The sequence below is a fragment of the Oncorhynchus tshawytscha genome, linkage group LG24 (genome assembly GCF_018296145.1).
Source record: "Oncorhynchus tshawytscha isolate Ot180627B linkage group LG24, Otsh_v2.0, whole genome shotgun sequence".
NCBI lineage: Eukaryota > Metazoa > Chordata > Actinopteri > Salmoniformes > Salmonidae > Oncorhynchus > Oncorhynchus tshawytscha.
This window is the reverse complement of record NC_056452.1, coordinates 34,444,965-34,450,591: the sequence shown is the minus strand read 5'-3', so window position 1 is coordinate 34,450,591 and position 5,627 is coordinate 34,444,965. Positions and strand designations below refer to the sequence as shown.

General features: G+C 38.1%; 1 long non-coding RNA gene across 2 annotated transcripts; it reads right to left on the bottom strand.

Annotated features, from left to right (window-relative positions):
- Positions 1 to 509: 509 nt before the first annotated feature.
- LOC112245854 lies at positions 510 to 4,219 on the bottom strand. 2 transcript variants are annotated; one of them, XR_006079861.1, is made up of 5 exons: positions 4,103 to 4,219; positions 2,083 to 2,114; positions 1,780 to 1,816; positions 1,454 to 1,522; positions 510 to 1,222 (listed from the first exon to the last, which is right to left on the bottom strand). It is a non-coding gene; the product is annotated as an uncharacterized LOC112245854 (long non-coding RNA). The 2 variants fall into 2 exon arrangements; XR_002952818.2 differs by lacking the exon at positions 4,103 to 4,219 and having other exon boundaries at positions 2,083 to 2,285.
- Positions 4,220 to 5,627: the final 1,408 nt, after the last annotated feature.

Genomic DNA, 5,627 nt, shown 5'->3' with positions numbered 1-5,627 from the left:
TACATCTTTTGTCTCTATTATATTATGACAGACCAGCTAGATCTACTGTCTCTATTATATTATGACAGACTAGCTAGACCTACCGTCACAACTATATTATGAAAGACCAGCTAGATCTACTGTATTATATTATGACAGCCCAGCTAGATCAACTGTCTCTATTACATTATGACAGACCAGCTAGATCTATTGTCTTTATAATATTATGACAGACCAGCTAGATCTATTGTCTTTATATTATGACAGACCAGCTAGATCTACTGGATCTATTATATTATGACAGACCAGCTAGATCTACTGTCTTTATAATATTATGACAGTCCAGCTAGATCTATTATATTATGACAGACCAGCTATATCTACTGACTCTATTATATTATGAGAGACCAGCTAGATCTGTCGTCTCTATTATATTATGACAGACCAGCTAGATCTATTGTCTATAGACACATGCATACATACATACTGTAACGGCCGTTGGTGGAAGAAGGTGAGGACCAAAGCGCAGCACAAGTTCGTCATTTATTAAATAGAACGGAACACTAAATACAAAGTAACAAAGAGAACAACCGAAACAGCTCCATCAGGTGCAAAACAGAAAGCAACTACCCACAAAACCCATGTGGGTAAGAGCTACCTAAGTATGGTTCTCAATCAGAGACAACGATAGACAGCTGTCCCTGATTGAGAACCACACCCGGCCAAAAACAAAGAAATACAAAAACATAGAAAAAGGAACACAGAAAGCCCACCCCAGTCACACCCTGCCGTAACCAAAATAGAGAATAAAAGCCTCTCTATGGCCAGGGCGTGACAGGGGTGGGCCTTCTTACGGCGGCGGCTCAGGTGCGGGACGTGGACCGCACTCCACCTCAGTCTTGGCCCACTTAGGTGGCCCTCTGAGGCGGGGACCCTCGAAGCGGGCCCCGGACTGAAGACCCTCGTAGAGGGCGCCACTGGACTGAGGGGCGCCTCTGGACTGAGGGGCGCCTCTGGACTGAGGGGCGCCTCTGGACTGAGGGGCTGCGATTCTGGCAGCTCCGGAGTGAAGGGCGACTCTGGCAGCTCCGGAGTATTTTCGAACAAAGTCATAAAATGTTCACTGGACTGGTCTAGCAGAGTGTATGAATAGTGTATCAAACTAGTGGTTTTAAGCCTCTAGCCTCCACTCTCTTTGTAACATATTGTATGTTCTGTACACAAGGCAGTGCATTCTCCCAACCTGTAAGAAACATGGGGGGAAAGACAAGAAACATTCATTTAGTGTTTTGATAATCAGGCCATTCAGTAACTGTCAACTTTCTCTAAATAATTGAGGGTTTTAACCATGTGTCAGGAATCAATGGTTGTATATATTCAAAAATGGGCCAACTGCAGCTTTAATCTAATGGCATAAAACTAAATCCTGACCACAGTACACAATGAAATACAAGAACAGATCTTGCTGACTTACACAAGACGTAGGACACTTTCTGCAGAATGGTATGTTAGGAAGGAGAAAGACAATACTGGACTTCTCAAACTGGAATGAGCAAAGACATAACAGGTACAGTACATAAAAACATGTGTTTGCAGTTTTGGGACTATTCTATTGGTCCATTAAAGTATGGAATTATTTAAAATAGTATTTCAGCCCAGTTGTGTGTCAGTACAAATGATTTAAAATAGTACTTTAGCCCAGGTATGAGTCAGTACAAATGATTTAAAATAGTACTTTAGCCCAGTTGTGTGTCGGTAAATGTAGTGGTACTCCAAGAAGTAAGGAGCAGAGATACTCACGTTGCAGGGTTGGGTAGGTAGCCAGGTGTAGCACTGCCTAGTTTACCAGAGAGAGAAGCAGGGACTAATGTCAACAAATGCCTCATCAGTAGCAAAGAGCTGTTGTGTGTCTTTTTCGTTAGGGAAATCAGGTCATGTGTTACATGTGTATACATTACTATGGTGTATAGTGAGGTGATATGTTGAGAAGTGGGGGTGGGGGGTTTAAAATGTGAGTATTCTCACATTGGAATATAGACAATCAGAATAATGCCTCAAATATATCATTTCAGATTTAGCCTACATAGATTTTTGGATACTCACCTTTAACCAAAAGAGTTGTGGACAAAATGATGCTGCAATGACACAATAACATGACTAAAATGTAAGTTCTCTCATGCACTGAACACCTACTAATGTGACTTCCAAGACAAAATAGTTTTGCTAATACATGTTAATTAGCCTACATGTATTTAACCATCATTACTTTTTAAATGTTTTATTTCACCTGTATTTAACCAGGTAGGCTAGTTGAGAACACCTGTATTTAACCAGGTAGGCTAGTTGAGAACACCTGTATTTAACCAGGTAGGCTAGTTGAGAACACCTTTATTTAACCAGGTAGGCTAGTTGAGAACACCTGTATTTAACCAGGTAGGCTAGTTGAGAACACCTGTATTTAACCAGGTAGGCTAGTTGAGAACACCTTTATTTAACCAGGTAGACTAGTTGAGAACACCTTTATTTAACCAGGTAGGCTAGTTGAGAACACCTGTATTTAACCAGGTAGGCTAGTTGAGAACACCTGTATTTAACCAGGTAGGCTAGTTGAGAACACCTGTATTTAACCAGGTAGGCTAGTTGAGAACACCTTTATTTAACCAGGTAGGCTAGTTGAGAACACCTGTATTTAACCAGGTAGGCTAGTTGAGAACACCTTTATTTAACCAGGTAAGCTAGTTGAGGTCGCCCCTGCGACCTGGCCAAGATAAAGCAAAGCAGTGTGACACAACACAGAGTTACACATGGAGTAAACAAACATAGTCAATACAGTAGAAAAATCTATATACAGCATGTGCAAATTTAATCAACAACTGATTTATATTGAATGGTCAACGGTATCTATTAGTATCTCTAATGATCCCAGTGTTTATAGAAAACATATTTTAAACTGCCATTGAAAAAGGACCTCTTCCTGATTTACTAATGCCAGTTCACTAAGACTTGGATGGCTGGTCATGTGACTTGGACAAAATGGCCACTGCCCGTTAACATTTTAGCTAATTAGCTCTTAACAAATATTTATTACTTTCATTCAACCAATCTATTGCCATCCGTAACATAACACTTCAAAAATGATGCCTCATTTTGAATTAATAGTACTTAACCTACATGGTATTAGTGATATCAGACCTCATGTCACTTTCAACAAAAATAAACGTTTCTCAAGTTGTTTTGTTCTTCGAAGCTAGCTAGCTAATTTGGCAAACAATGTCTGATAGTTAGTGTTGGATTCTGTGTTTTACATTATAGCCATTACCATATATATGATTAAATATTATCTGATGTTGGTTGTGTGAGGTGTCTGCATTTGTGCACTGGAGTATCATTATGAGATTAAACAACTGCTTGCTACTTGCCTGTTTGCGTGTGACAAGAACTGAGTAACATGGTGTGACCTGCATGTTGCAAAACTGTAGATAACAGCCCAGCAGATGCTTTGTCCTTGTGTTTGTATGTAACAATATTGAGCACATGGTGTGACTTGCTGTATCTTACAAAGTTGTGATAGGGAGGGGTGGTCATCACGAGGTTTAACTGAGATGGAAAAATACTGAACAACACAATAGCAGGAACTGAGCAACTGTTCTAACTAGGCTGCGATACCAGAACAGTAGGAATCTATACATCGACGGAGGGAGGACTCCAAGAAGCACCAAGAGGCGGGGACCCGCCTGCGATAGGCTGGGCAAGTTTAAACCACGCCCAGTCTCTACTGTGATAGGCCAACAGACAGGTTGGCCTATGTCCATCACAGTATAAGAACACGTGTTTACATACATCTTGTCAGTTCTCTGTTCTGCCCTGCGTGGTATTACAGAGTGCCCGTATATACGAAAGTTGCATTTGCCATTTATTACTTAGCTAATAAAAAATACATAGTATAAAATCGGTGACTCATTGTTATATTTATCCTGATACCAGATTCGAATTTACGCAACTCTAACATTAGCTAGCGAACTGGCTCATAAAATGTTTCTACATAGCTACATATCAATTGTATGCTTCCTAAGCACGTCTGTATAACATATGTTGTGGTTCCGATTTGTTTGTGACTCCTTACCTGTCAAATTGCAATTGTGGCACTGTTGTGCAAAGCTGACTGACCAACAAGGGCCGATTGACCAGTTTGCGTGAACGTTGCTATGGTAACCAACGAAGTCACACGACTGTTTATGCGAGATCTGTGTAAATGGGGGAAGTGATTGCATGTTAAATGGTAAAGATAATTTATAACTTTAGTATTTAGTACAGACAAACATTTTTAAGTCATTGTTGCACTGTTGCCTGCTCCTTAAGGATTTTACAGCCAACTGCCTTCTGCTTAATTGCAGTCTTAAAACATTTTCTGTGGGGTGCCGATGCAAACTTACAGTACATGCATTGGCCTACATGCTATACTCTTTCCATATGTAACAGCATAGACAATAAGACTCTATTTTTTTGTTTTGTTATCAGAGTAACATGATAGTATTACCCATATTTTCATTATCATCCTCTGAATTCAGTTTGATGGCACCAAGAAGAACACTGTCTGGCATTTCCACAGTAGGTTAACTGCCTGTTCAGGGGTAGAACAGCAGATTTGTACTTTGTCAGCTCAGGGATTTGAACTTGCAACCTTCTGGGTCCTAGTCCAACACTCTAACCACTAGGCTACCCTGCCGCCCCAATGTAAACTTATTTATACTTTTACTTTTAATTGTATATTTTATCAAGTGCATTTACTTTTGATACTTCGGTATATTTAAAACCAAATACTGTTAGACTAGCTGTATTTTACTGGGAGACTTTCCCTTTTACTTGAGTCGTTTTCTATTAAAAGGTATCTTTACTTTTACTCAAGTATGATAATTGGGTACTTTTTACAACATTGCATTTCCGAGACCAACACGGAGGCCATTATCCATTACTTTTCAGACAGATGCAAAACTGATGCTGAGTCCTTTTCCCACTGTGCATCTTTAAAGTTGAAGATGACAAAAGACTGTGAAAGGTACTGCTTGTCTAATGCATTATTGTTGAATTCACCATGAACTACTAATTATTATTGAATTCACCATTAACTTCTAATTATTATTGAATTCACCATTAACTACTAATTATTGTTGAATTCACCATTAACTACTAATTATTATTGAATTCACCATTAACTTCTAATTATTATTGAATTCACCATTAACTTCTAATTATTATTGAATTCACCATTAACTACTAATTATTATTGAATTCACCATTAACTTCTAATTATTATTGAATTCACCATTAACTACTAATTATTATTGAATTCACCATTAACTACTAATTATTATTGAATTCACCATTAACTACTAATTATTATTGAATTCACCATTAACTACTAATTATTATTGAATTCACCATTAACTTCTAATTATTATTGAATTCACCATTAACTACTAGTTATTATTGAATTCACCATTAACTACTAATTATTATTGAATTCACCATTAACTTCTAATTATTGTTGAATTCACCATTAACTACTAATTATTATTGAATTCACCATTAACTACTAATTATTGTTGAATTCACCATTAACTACTATTTGTTGTTGCACATGCCTACTT